General features: G+C 42.7%; 1 protein-coding gene across 2 annotated transcripts in view; it reads left to right on the top strand.

The window, feature by feature from the left end:
• Positions 1-14,642, top strand: part of LOC126298635 (GTP-binding protein Di-Ras2) — an 847,028-nt gene that overhangs the window by 248,917 nt on the left and 583,469 nt on the right. For both annotated transcript variants that reach the window (XM_049990046.1, XM_049990044.1), the window contains exon 2: positions 727-776. The gene's annotated coding sequence lies outside the window, so the exon portion shown is untranslated. The remainder of the gene's footprint in view (positions 1-726; positions 777-14,642) is intronic.

The following is a 14,642-nucleotide window of genomic DNA, read 5'->3' as shown; positions in this document are numbered from 1 at the left end:
TATTGTCACTGAGCAACTGAACAGACGATTTCTATTCACTCATTGACTTTACGTACGACGAAAACTTCTTAAGATTGTTAGGCAGATTGGTTGACAAAATTTTACTATCACATTCATTTAACACTTCTCTTATTTCTCTCCTTGCGCTCACTTTTGCTTCGTTCAACTTTTGTTTCAGCTGGTCTTTGTCTTTGCTTAAGTCTGTGATGAATCTCATTTTGCTTTCGTAGCCCCTTGATAACATGTCTATTAAACCAGGGCGGGTCTTTCCCCTTACTCGCCACGTACACATTGCGCTGTGGTAAATGATATCCACCAAAGGAACAGATAGTGCTTTCAAACTGTGTGGAATTTGTGTCATACGCTGCTAAACACAAACAGTATCGATTTTTGCCTGCAAAGGTGCTTCTCCTTTTTGTCATTTACATGTTGTAACTTCATTGCGTTACCTCCCAGGTTCCATGTTATGTAGTACATAGCAACTACTTTATTAAATATAACCTATTAGATGTTATTGTGCAGAGTAATATTCTGTATGTCTCTACGATACCATCTGATGTATAGTTTGTTATTTCTGACGGTTCGCTATTCGTTGGTCTTGCCATTTTTTCATATTTAAGAGACCTTACTATGAGATGTGCTTGCGGATTGCACTCTAAACGGTAATTTTTGTTGATTTTTTTTCTTTTACCTGTGTGGTATAATCCATTTCACTTTTGGTTACAGGTTCTGTCAGCCTTGCTCACAAGGACGGCTTTCGTCACTATCACTAGAAGGTAAGTTACCATCACTAACATGGTGTTTCATATTTCGGTTCATTATATAGATATTGCATGTGCAACTTATGTACCGGCTTAACTCAGGGCCATCGTACGTAGTGATTACTGAAATTATCTACTGCTCTGATCTACTCTGTACTTTTACAAGGTGATCCAGGTACTATCCAACTTTTTATTTTTTTAAATTAAGAAGTTGGTAATCTGCACAAGTAAAACAGCTCTAAAAAGGCAGGAATGAAAATCTTCAGAGAAATTATGGGAATAAAAGGATAAAAATGTGAAGTAATAGAGCAAATGTGTATTTCATGATTGGTAATTAAATGCTCTACAGTTTACCACCTGTCAAAGAACTATGTTATATTATATTTCATTCGTAGATCGAGCCAAATGTTATTTAGTTCTATATTTGTAAATCTGATCGCAGTAGACAGATTTTAGATACTTCCAATTGGCACTTACTACGTAATTTGAGCGTGAGGCAGATGGCAGATCGAGCGAACGGCACCACTTCTATTAACTTACGAAAGTGCGGCAATAGATACTGTTGAGGTCTAAACCTGCTCCGATAGACTCCTAAGAAGTATATCAATGACACTTCACCTTGTCTGAATATTCTTCTCAAAGACAGCTGGAAGCAGAGATGTTTAAATACTTCAGAAATCAAGCTGAATGGGAAATACACGTTCACATCTTTGTTGTTTCACTGATGAGAATTTTTGTTTGACATGAATTATGTCTACATCTACAACAATATCAGTCCTCCACAAGCCACCTGACGGTGTGTACGGTGTGTGGCGGAGGGTATGTCTGATGCCACTGCCTGATCCCGCCTTTCTTTTCCCATTAGTGAATGGCGCGTCAGAAGAATGATTATCGGTCAGCCTCGGTACTAGCTCTAATTTCTCGGGTTTCCCCATTGTGGTCATTTCGCAAGACATATGTGGGAAGATGTAATATGCTGTACGATTCTTCCTCGAAAGTACTCTCTCGAAATATCGATACCAAACATCTCCTTCATGCAGGACGTTTCTCTTGTAGCGTTTGCCACTAAAGCTTGTTGAGCATCTCTATAACGCTCTATCAACGACAAAAAGATCTCGTGATGAAACGCGCCACCTTGTTTCGATCGTCTCTATCTCTTCTAACAGCCCTACCTGGTAAGGCACCAAAACTGATGGACAGTACTCAAGAATCCATCCAACAAGCGCCTTGTAAGCCACTTCTTTAATGGATAAATTACATTCCTTAAAATTCTTCCCATGAATCTCAGACCTTCTTATATGCTACCACATAATCTGCGAACAAGATGTTCCGAAACTTTCTGCTAGATCATTTATCTGCAATGGAAACAGTAACGGTGCTATTACACTTCCTTGTGGTTCCCCAGAAACTACCTTTACGTCTGTCAATATTGTTCCGTTAAATGCGACATGTTGCGTTCTGTCTACAAGGAAGTCTTGAATCCAGTCGTAACTATGGTCCGAAACTCGTTAAGCTCATATTTTTCTCAATAAGCCGCAGTGTGGGATACTGTCAAATATCTTCCTGAAGTCAGGGAGCACGGCATCAATCTGAGCACCGATGTCTACAGCGATTTGAATCCCACGGCGGAACATAGTCAGCAAAGTTTCGCACGATCTCTATTTGGGGAATCCACGTTAATATTTATAGACAATCTTCCGCTGTAAAACAGCTTAGAAAGATTGAATTTAGTATTTTGACCTTCTCTTTGTTATCTTCTGTTTCGGTTCCAGTATAGTCACTGAGTGTACTAGAGGATAATTTCGAACCGCTCACTGGTTTTACATAAGACCAAAACGTCTTAGGGTTTTTAGTCAGATTGATAAACAGAATTTTACTTTCAAAGTCACCGAACGCTTCTCTCATTGCTCTCCTTACGCTCGTTTTAGCTGCTTTCAGCTTTTGTTCGTCACCAAGGTCTAGACTTCTCTTTAATCTGTGATGGACCTATGTTTTTTACATAGCAGCTTTCTAACACGCCTATTGAACAACGGTGGCTTCTTCCCATCCCTTAAGACCTTGCTCTAAACATACTTTTCTAAGGTACACTGACCGACGCTTTTGAATTTCTTTTTTCCATTTGTTCTACACATCGTCCTCGGCACTGAAAATTTGATGTTGCCTACTCAGATACTCGGCAACTTGTATCTTGTAACTCTAGCCAAGCAAAAATATTGCCTACCTTTCTTCACTTTCCTTGTAATACCCTTAGCCGTAGATGCTATCTCAATCTTAACATCGCTGATAACCTCCTCTACGTTCACTGTTTCGAGAAGATCAGATCTGTTTGTTGTTCACGTGTCTAAGACGTTACACTCATGAGTTGGTTCGCTAACTATCTGCTCGAAGTGATTTTCGGACAAGACATTCAGAATAATGTCATATGAGTCTCTGTCTCTGGCACTAGTTTTCATAGCATGACTCTCCCAGTCTATATCTGGCAAGTCGAAGTCACCCTATATTACAACAGTTTGATCGGGAAATTTCTTCACGATATTCTGCAAGTTCTCTCTGAAGCACACTACTCCTACAACTCATGACACAGGTTTTCGATAAAAGCATTCGATTACTATTTTTGAGCCATCTTTGATGCTCAACCTTACGCACATTAATTCATATTTCAAACACATGATAACCTCGCTGAATATTATCGAATTCTATATGGCAATAAATACGCCGCCACCACTGGCGACTAAACTATCCGTAAAATATATATTCCGATCTGAATTTAGCAGTTCATGGATAGTCACTTCAGGTTTCGACCAACTTTCTGTTGATAATACTATCTGAGCATTATAACCCTCAATATGATGTTGTTGTTGCGGTCTTCAGTCCTGAGACTGGTTTGATGCAGCTCTCCATGCTACTCTACCCTGTGCAAGCTTCTTCATCTCCCAGTACCTACTGCAACCTACATTCTTCTGAATCTGCTTAGTGTATTCATCTCTTGGTCTCCCTCTACGATTTTTACCCTCCACGCTGCCCTCCAATACCAAATTGGTGATCCCTTGATGCCTCAGAACATGTCCTACCAACCGATTCCTTCTTCTGGTGAAGTTGTGCCACAAACTTCTCTTCTCCCCAATCCTACTCAATACTTCCTCATTAGTTATGTGATCTACCCATCTAATCTTCAGCATTCTTCTGTAGAACCACATTTCGAAAGCTTCTATTCTCTTCTTGTCCAAACTATTTATCGTCCATGTTTCACTTCCATACATGGCTACACTCCATACAAATACTTTCAGAAATTACTTCCTGACACTTAAATCTATACTCGATGTTAACAAATTTCTCTTCTTCAGAAACGCTTTCCTTGCCATTGCCAGTCTACATTTTATATCCTCTCTACTTCGACCATCATCAGTTATTTTGTTCCCCAAATAGCAAAACTCCTTTACTACTTTAAGTGTGTCATTTCCTAATCTAATTCCCTCAGCATCACCCGACTTAATTCGACTACATTCCATTATCCTCGTTTTGCTTTTGTTGATGTTCATCTTATATCCTCCTTTCAAGACACTGTCCATTCCGATCAACTGCTCTTCCAAGTCCTTTGCTGTCTCTGACAGAATTACAATGTCATCGGCAAACCTCAGAGTTTTTATTTCTTCTCCGCGGATTTTAATACCTACTCCGAATTGCGATAGCTATTCTGGATCATTACTGTGGATGCTCCTACAGTTTACTAATATCATATGAACCTTTCCTACTTCCAATCGGCGGGGAAGAAAAGTCTCTGAGAATAAAGGGTCTAACGATCTTCGATTTCGTTAGGCAAAATCTCTCTAAACGCAACGGATGTGAGTTGGTTTCCTGTAGTTTAAAAAGACGCTTAACCCCATGTGCACCCCCGCACGTACCACACTACCCTAGTAGTCACTTCCTGCGTGTAGAGCACACCTGATCTATTAAAGGGAAACGTAAATCTCCTTAAGCGATAGCGGAGGTTGAGAAATTCGCATCCGATACCGTCACAGAATCGTCCGATTCTCTTGTTTAGACCTTCCACTCTGTTCCAAACCAGAGGACCACGATCGAACCTGGCTACGACGCTACAAATAAGCAGCTTAGCTTGCACCACATATGCGATGCTAGTTGCCTTTAACCAATTAGCCATCCACCAGAAGGAACCGAAAATAGCCTCAGAGCCCAAGCGACAGGCGTGATTTGTGCGAAACTGCGCCACTATTTAAAGACGGTTGCACCCAGCGCCCACAGGGCTTCCTGGCCGTCTCGGTCATGACTCCTGGAAAACGTACCGATTGGACGCTGGCATTCTTTTTCGACCTGCTTTCTTTTACCCTGAGGGGCTCAATTAAGCGCCTAATCAAGGAGCTCCCAACGCCTAGCCCTCGGCATTTGCCCAGAATGTGAAGGACTATTGGCCACTGGATCAACAGGAGAGGCATCTTTTGCTGGCTCAGAAGTATTAGCAAGACTGGGTAGCACCTCGTACCTGTTGCTAAGGCGTGTAAGGAGTCAGCCGACAGGCCAGTTCTCCGTTTCGCCTTCCGCCCAGAGACACGCGAACACACCATTGTCCGCCACTCGCTCTCCACTGAAGACAGAGCAGTAAAATTTTGCTTATCGGAAGCCACAGCAACAACCAGGCCACCAGGAAATTCCAACGGCACCAAAAATTGCGCAGGACTCGTCTCCGGTGCTATATTCTTCCTCGCTTGGATTTTTTGTTAGCGCTGTTGCTAATAAAAACACGCGATTAATCAGCGTATTATTGTGTATTCGAAAATACTCGTCAAATCTGTCATTAGTAAGTTAAAAAGCAAGAGGCAATACTGTATCAATTTTCCTCTGTTCTAAATTATTACAGTTCTTTTCAATAAGTATTTTCTATAATTCTGCTACAGTTGCTGGTAACAGATGAAAGAAATTATCGCATTTCGTAACATTATGCTAATACAGAAATCGAAATATATGTATCCCCATTGGCGATTACCATGTTCACTCTCATCAAGTACATATACCAACGGAAAAAAGCACAAAATTAAAAAATAATTAATTGAGAGAAACGAAATTTCGGCAATACATTTGTCTGAGTAACATATTTAAATGATTTACATTGTAAGAACACAGGTTAATGCAAGCGCGAGATAAGCTATCACAAATGTGAACTACTGGTACATTAATAACCGGTGTAACCGCCAGAATGTAGAATGCAAGCATGCAGACGTGCATGCGTTGTGTTGTACGGGTGATGGATGTAATTTTATAGGATGGAGGTCCATGCTTGTTGCACTTGGTGGCTCAATACAGGGATGGTTAAGGCTGTTTGTGGATGTCGCTGAAGTTTTTATACTGGTAGAACACTTATAAGATGTAATAGGTTTACCAAAGAGACTGCCTACACTACGTTTGTTCGTCTTCTGCTAGAGTTCTGCTGTGCTGAGTCATTATGACGAGATCGTTTCATGACAAATCAATCATCAACTTTCTCTTCTGAATATGAAAATATGTTATTGTCAAAAACTTACAGAGGGAATATGGTCATCATAAAAAATAGGAGAAATCAAAGCTCGTACAAAATGAATTAAGTGTCCATTCTTGCCACGCGCTGGTAGACCATGGAACGGTAGAGAAATGATCTGAAGGTTGTACGAAAAACCCTCTGCCACACAGTTAAGTGTGAATTTCAAAGTAGACATATAGATCTAGATGTCGGTCGTGGTAGTTATTCGGAGGAGAAGAGGCTTGTACAGAATAGAGCAGCATGCAAGCTGCATCAAACCAGTCTTAGGGCTGAAGACCACAACTAAAACAACAACAGTCTTTTCTCCACGACTGTGATGAGATTTTCTTCCCTGTGAACTGAGAGGATTAAGGAATTGAGACAACTGTTTCTGGCGAACATAAAGGCGAGGTCAGGAATCCATCGTCCGTTCTTCCCCACTCAATTTTAAGAATGTCCTACTCTCGATAAGAAACTAGAGCACCGTGTCTTATCTATTACGGGCCTTATAATAGCAGTTCATTTACTGTTAATTTGGCAGAATATGATATATGTAATATGGAATGTAAATCTTAGCTAATACAACTCATACTGAGAGTAAACTAGCGACGTTGTAAAATGAAGAGAAATCAGTTTCGTAGGTTGACATAGTGCCAACGGCTGGCCGCAGTGGTAATATGGGCTCCCGTCAGATCACCAACGTTCTGCTCTGTAGGCTTGACTAAAACTTCGATTGGTCGCTGTCCGGGACTGCCGAGCGCTGTTGGGAGGGTCTGGGGGTGGGGGCATTGCTCTCAGCCGTTGTGAGGCCAATTGAGGAGCTACTGAGAAGTAGCGGCTCTGGGCACGAAAACTGACAACGGACGGGAGCGGTGTGTGCTGACCACATGCTCCAGTGACATCTATCAGCAGAGGAGGACATGGCGGTCGGTCCATATCGTTGGGCCTTACGAGACCTGTTAGGACGGCGTCCAGTTTAGATTGATACACTTGCTGAAATGTAGGGTTTCGCAGGGATCGAATGAAGGGTAGAGCCACGGGTCGTAACACATCTGAAATGTAACGTCCACTGTTCAAAGTGCCGTCAATGCGAACAAGAGGTGACCGAGACGTGTAACCAATGGCACCCCATACCATCACGCCGCGTGATACGCCAGTATGGCGATGACGAATACACACTTCCAATGTGTGTTCACAGCGATGTCGCCAAACACTCATGCGACCATCATGATGCTGTAAACAGAACCTGGATTCGTACGAAAAAATAACGTTTTGCCATAAGTCGTGGAGTGCGCCATCGCAGGTTCTTCTGTCTATGATGCAGCGTCAAGGGTAACAGCATCCATGGACTCCGAGCTGATAGTCCATGCTGCTGCAAACGTCGTCGAACTGTTCGTGTAGATGGTTGTTGTCTTACAGACGTCCCCATTTGTTGACTCAGGGATCGAAACGTGGCTGCAAGATGCCATGTGAATAAGATCCCTGTCATGTCGACTGCTAGTGATACGAGGCCGTTGGGATCCAGCACGGCGTTCCGTATTACCCTCCTGAACCCACCGATTCCATTTTCTGCTAACAGTCATTGAATCTCGACCAACGCGAGCAGCAATTTCGCGATACGATAAACCGCAATCGCGATGGGCTACAATCCGACCTTTATCAAAGTCGGAAAAGTGATGGTACGCATTTCTGCTCCTTACAAGAGGCATCACAACAATGTTTGACCAGGCAACACCGGTCAACAGCTGTTTGTGTATGAGAAATCGGTTGGAAACTTTTCTCATGTCAGCACGTTGTAGGTGTCGCCAACGGCGCCAACCTTGTGTGAATCCTCTGAAAAGCTACTCACTTGCATATCACAGCATCTTCTTCGTGTCGGTTAAATTTCGCGTCTGTAGCACGTCATCTTCGTGGTGTAGCAATTTTAATGGCCAGTAGTGTAGAATGGTGCGCCAAGTTGCGTGCTGGTCGCGGTTCAACACAAGACGTCAGTCATCTGGGAGAACATCTAACAACCCTACCACAACAAAGGTCAAAAATTAATTATAACTGTAGTGTTGCTGGCACTGCTAAATATTGCATTTTCGGGCAACAACAAAATTATATTATGTGGCAGGTATCATTAGAGCACAGTTAATAATCTCTTTTCTTGAAATAAAGTAGGCACTCATCTTTACGTGTTTCCCACGCTGATCTCGTTGTGAACTTATGGCTCAATCGTCAAAAATCTAGGTAGTGATCATTCCAAGGTCGGATGCAAAGAGGCCTAGGTGTTATTCTGCGATATTCAAAAGTTTTATAGATGTCTTTCATAAACCATTCTTGAATATTAAACTTTTGCAAGTTAGAACAATGGTGATGTAAAAACATAATCAACACTCCGAATTTAAGTTACACTTCTTTTTTATTACTTTTGTTACAATATCACGTAACTCGTTCTAAAACATCACTTCACTATATAAAACATACTTGAAAATATCTTCCTCATTGTTAAAGTTCACATTTCATAAACTGACTACAATTTGCGTCTTTTTAACATGAATACCAAAGCTTGACTCTCTAATAACCGCTTACGCGCCCAAAAATCAAAGCCGGCCGTTGTGGCCGAGCGGTTCTAGGCGCTTCAATCTGGAACCGAGAGACCGCTACGGTTGCAAGTTTGAATCCTGCCTCGGGCGTGGATGTGTGTGATGTCCTTAGGTTAGTTAGTTTTAAGTAGTTCTACGTTCTAGAGAACTGATGACCTCAGATGTTAAGTCACACAGTGCTCAGAGCCATTTGAACCCACAAATCAGATTTACAAGTACGTCAAAGATCGTAGTGACAAAAGAAAAAATACACATAAGAATAATATCACTGCAATATATACATATCGATGTATCGAAGTACCTATACATTAATGAAATCAAATCTGAATGTTTTCACAGAAATATGTTAACTCTTTTACAGAAAGACAGTAGAATATTGCTGGATCGAGAGGTTGAGGAGAGGTGCCGTAATGGTTACGTAATTGAAGTTCCATTACAAGCGGACAGATCTATTACATGAGAGACAACTGAGCAACCGTCCTATAGCCCTGATCTCTTGCCACGCGATGATCACGCCTTTAATACCTTAAAAAGGCCTTCAAGGGTCGAAGATTCCCATCGGATATGGATGTACAGAAGGCAATTACGGACTTCTTCACACAGCGAGGCACAGTGTTTTTCCAAAAGGGTATCTTCAACCTGTTACGTCGATGGGATGATTGCCTCAATCCTCAAGGCGATTTTAATGGACTGGAATACCGATTTTGGACTGTAAGCTTTCGAACGGATAATTTTTAATCACACCTTATAATTATTTATATCTCCAAGTAATAAATTTCACGTTAATTTGAAGTCTGGTGCATGCCAACTTCATAGTGTGTCACGGACTGCGCTCTCCTTTCGATTGTTAGCTCCGGCGAGCAATTTCAGTCTTCCACAGGAAAGCTATGACACATAAACACTTATACTACTACACATTTCGGCCAGTCTCGTTCACGAAAATGCAGTTTGATAATTGAAACAACTATCCAGTTGCGCGTGAGACGACACTGTTTTGTAAGCCCTCGTCGCTACTGCTGTGCAGGCCGAGTCCCCACTGTTGTTACTATAGGCCGAGTTTGAGAGTTCGTGAAACGGCTTTTGGTGCTGTACAAAGCTAAAACAATTTCTCTCTTTAGCTATTAGACAGATATGCCCCAGGACAGGCAACGGGACAGGAGAACGAAGGTTCTACAATATTCCAACAAATTAGTAACAAAATCACCCAAATAAGTTGAAGAGGTTCAAAATGGCTCTGAGCACTGTGCGACTTAATTTCGGAGGTCATCAGTCGCTTAGAACTTAGAACTAATTAAACCTAACTAACCTAAGGACATCACACACATCCATGCCCGAGGCAGGATTCAAACCTGTGACCGTAGCGGTCGCTCGGCTCCAGTCTGTAGCGCCTAGAACCGCACGGCCACTCCGGCCGGCAAGTTGAAGAGGTTAACTTATCTTTGTGACTTGTTGAATAATTAAGACTGCAATACTGCTTATAATATAACACAAAAAAGTCTTCAATGGCTAAGAGCAAGTAATCTTAGGTAACAACAACTGTCTGTTGACTCCTAAAATTTCACAACGTTCCCTGTCTAAGTCAGCGCTGGACGATGACCTATCACCAAGCGGGCGAGAGCTGCTCTTCTATCTTCCGAGTAGGATTCTGTCCGTTGTCGTCCGGTCACTGGCGGATTGTACTCGGCCGGTATGTTCATCCTCAGCGCCACCAGTGGCGCAGATGGAACTCGCGTAAGTGTCGAGTCTCTATGGCACTGGCACCAGCTCGCATCTTTGCACCTGTGGTGCTTTTCGCCTGTCTGTGTCTTGCTCGGACGACACAGCAGTTTACTCATTGAGCAAACGAAACAAAATTTCTGCCGTTAGTGATACACAGATCCTTTGAATTCTCGAAAAAATCTGAGGTCCACTATAACGATTCTTTTGGTGCCGATGAAACGTATGAATATCCTACTTACGATTTATCTGATTCAGTATGAAAGTTTCTGTATTTATTATGCTGTATGGATATTTAATTACTTATCTTATCTGACAGAATAATATATGATCCAGCCGTATTAATGTGGGCACCTCCTATGATCCACGTCAGTGTGCAATACCTACTCACAGTGGCCAGCGCGGAATGCTATATCAGTCGTCCAAAAGGGCATGAGCATCAGCTTTCGGGCCAAGTTGGAAGCATTCCGAAAACGGCTAAGTTTGTAGATTGTTCGCGTGCCGTCGTGGTTAAAATATACCGTGCACGGCGAAACGAATCCATCGTAAGCCCTCGGAGAGGCATCTGTGGTGCACAACGGGCCATAGATGACAGGTATGAACAACGGCTGCGGAAATGTGTACGGGCGAATAGACGTGCAACTGTTGAACACCTAACCGTCCAGATGAACCAAGGGGCTGCCAACAGTGTCTCCTCAACGACCGTTCCGTGAACGTTGCTGCGAATGGGCCTCCACAGCAGGTGCCTGGTTCATGCACTCATGCAGACTGCTTTACATCGGCCACTAACGCAGGTGGACGTCCACTGAGTGGCGACAGCTGGCCTGTTGAGATGAATCAGGTTTTATACTTTTGGGAACGGTGGCCGTTAGCGTGTACGGCGTGAAACGTCTGAAAGTTAACACCATTCTACAATCGTCGGAATGGTCCAGGCAGGAAGAGACAGCATCATTGTCTGGAGAATGTTTTCTGGCATTCCCTGGATGATCTCGTCTTTCTGGAAGGATAATGGATCAACACAAGTACTCCTCTATCCTTGGCGACCATGTCCACTCATAAATTCCGTTTGGTTTTCCTCGGCACTATGCTATCGACCAGCAGGACGATTTAACTTTTCACACGGCTCGTAGTCTACGTTCGTGGATCGAAGAGCACCAGGATAAGTTTCTCAGCCGACAAACTTGGCGCAGCTGGCAACGGCACTGGTGTCGGCATGGCTCTACATTCCTGCCCGCCGCCCCACACCGAACCCAGGGTTATCGTGCTGTTCGGCTCCGGAAGCATCTCATTCTAGACGAGTGTAACCCCAGTATTTGCTTGGTAGGGGAATTATTGTGTACGCGTACGTGAGGACAGTGTTTTTGCGCGGCAGTCAAATTGGTTCAAATGGCTTTGAGCACTATGGGACTTAACTTCTCAGGTCATCAGTCCCCTAGAACTTAAAACTACTTAAACCTAACTAACACACATCCATGACCGAGACAGGATTCGAACCTGCGACCGTATCGGTCGCACAGTTCCAGACTGTAGCGCCTAGAACTGCTCGGCCACTCAAGGCCGGCGCGCGGCAATCGCAGACGTAGTGTAAATGAGGCGGAATAAGGGGAACTAGCCCGCATTCGCAGAGGCAGACGGAAAACCGCCTTAAAAACCATCCACAAGCTGGCCGGCACATCGGACCTCGACATTAATCCGCGTTGCGGTTTGGGGACCGGCACGCCTTTCCGCTCGGGAAGCAGTGCGTTAGATCGCACGACTAGCTGGGCGAGCTTGTAAACATTATTTTCTTCCTGAACGTCTGGTCTGTAAGAGAGGGTTATTCAGGCTTTTGACAGGCGTTTCCCATTAATAGGCTTGACCATGTAAAGATGTATAATATGTTTTTACCGATATTTCCTTGCTGTAACTTCATATAAACGCTTTCCTCCACTCATAATTTGCGTATTATTTCAGAATGAAGTCTGTAGAATGGAAATGTCATGCCATGTTTTCCTGTGGGTACAGAAACTGCGAGGCATATGCAAGCAACAAACGGCAGTTGGAGAAAAAGAGCAAGAGCCAGGTCAATGGAGGAAAATGACGACTGTAACGAGAGGAGTTGCATCCAAAATGCCATTCAAATGTATATTGGTGCTAACCTGAAAAGCTAACCTGAAAAGCGACAGTAATCCTGCAGATTTCCTTCGCTGTTTTTCTGATAACGAGCTGATTTACCACGTGAAAGAGCAGACATACCTTTACTCCAAGCATCAAATACGAAGGAAGCAACACCTGAATTAACTACTGCCAAATATCAGGATAGTGGCGTGGAAAATAGTCATCCTGGAAGATATGAGAAAATTTATTGGAACCATTTTGCACATGTTTGTTAACGATCGACCATCTATTACAGATCACTGGAGCACAAATACAGTTGTGTGCTGGAATTCCTTTCCGCACATAATGAGCAGAAACTGGTTTCTATTAATACTTTAAAATTTCCAAAAACTGGTTCAAATGGCTCTGAGCACTATGGGACTTAACAGCTATGGTCATCAGTCAGCTAGAACTAAGAACTACTTAAACGTAACTGACTTAAGGATATCACACAACATCCAGTCATCACGAGGCAGAGAAAATCCCTGACCACGCCGGGAATCGAACCCGGGAACCCGGGCGTGGAAAGTGACAACGCTACCGCACGACCACTAGCTGCGAACTTAAAATTTCCATCTGAATTGAAATGAAAGCTGAAGGTGGGCTCTTTTTTTTATCGATTGTTCAACGTATGCCTACTATACGACAAGATACGTCGTTGGTGCAATAATGGATACCAACCTAAATGTATCGTCACAATCGACGAAGGGATGTTTCGATTTCGGGGAGGCCTTAGTTTCAAACAGTATATGCCACAGAAGAAACGGAATGAAGCTATACATGGTTCAAAACGAAAGAAACTTGAAATTTCGAAGTTTCCTGCAGGCAAGGCAAAGCTGTGGCGAATGTAGTGATGAGAGTGCTTGACAATTTAGCAGGCAGGGATCGTACTCTGTTTACTGACCGGGACTATACGAGTGTTAGCCCAGTCAACGAGTGCCAAAAGAGGTCGACTAGGGGAAAAATTCGTGTAGCTTTTGTACAGTGGTAGGAGGACGTTCGATGAACAACACACTGAAGATCCCACCGATGGGGTGTGAATGCGGTGGTGGGGGACGATTAATGGTCACGTTGTTTGCTTTAGTAACTCTAAAACCGCGGTTCGTAGTGCAAATGTATCCCAGTAAAAAATTAAACTACATTAAATTTCTTACAATATAGGTCATACAATTTTTTTCTCTAGAACTAAACTTATTTCTCTTTGTAGGGGATGGAAAGATCGCAAATTACTAAAAATAATGTCTTAATGGTGTAATATTTATGTTTGCTACTTAACGAAGGGGGTTAAGAACAAAGGGAATGGTCCAATCCAACGTGTTGAAACAGGTCCTGAATTTTTTTAGTTTCTCTAAAACACTATTCACATTTGCAACTCATTTCATATTCACAATAATTACCATTTCCTTCAGCAATAGCGTGAGCGTTAACAATGCAAGTAAAACTGAATTAATATTCATTGTGCTTAACGCTTATTGTTAAACAGTGTGTAAACCCGTTTTTACTTCCTAAAGTCTGACCGTAAACTGTATAAATGGGAGAAAGACTTACAAGAATTAATAAATACGAGACAAAATGAAACTCATAAAACTATGAAAGAAAAATTAGAGCTGTTTTCTTGAAATATGACTTATGCTCGTGAGAACCAGTGCACGGTTACCAAAGGAAATTGACGAGACTACTCCCTCCGAATCGCAGTTGAGATGGACGTAGCTGATTTAAAGTCTTCTTCGACCTGATTAAGCAGATTTAAGAAAACATGCAGTACAGGATGTCGCAAACAGCAAAGTTTACTTTAAGTAAAAGTGTAGAAGGAGCTGCCATTAATTTATAGCTGACTTTATCCCCACACCCCATGTGCCTAACGTCGAGCAGTCAGGTTTCATGAAAGAACTGCGAGCAAACTGCACTTTATCGTTTCGAGGCGAAAAAAAG

Source organism: Schistocerca gregaria, chromosome X (genome assembly GCF_023897955.1).
Source record: "Schistocerca gregaria isolate iqSchGreg1 chromosome X, iqSchGreg1.2, whole genome shotgun sequence".
Classification (NCBI taxonomy): Eukaryota; Metazoa; Arthropoda; class Insecta; order Orthoptera; family Acrididae; genus Schistocerca; species Schistocerca gregaria.
This window is presented reverse-complemented; position numbering and strand designations above follow the sequence as displayed.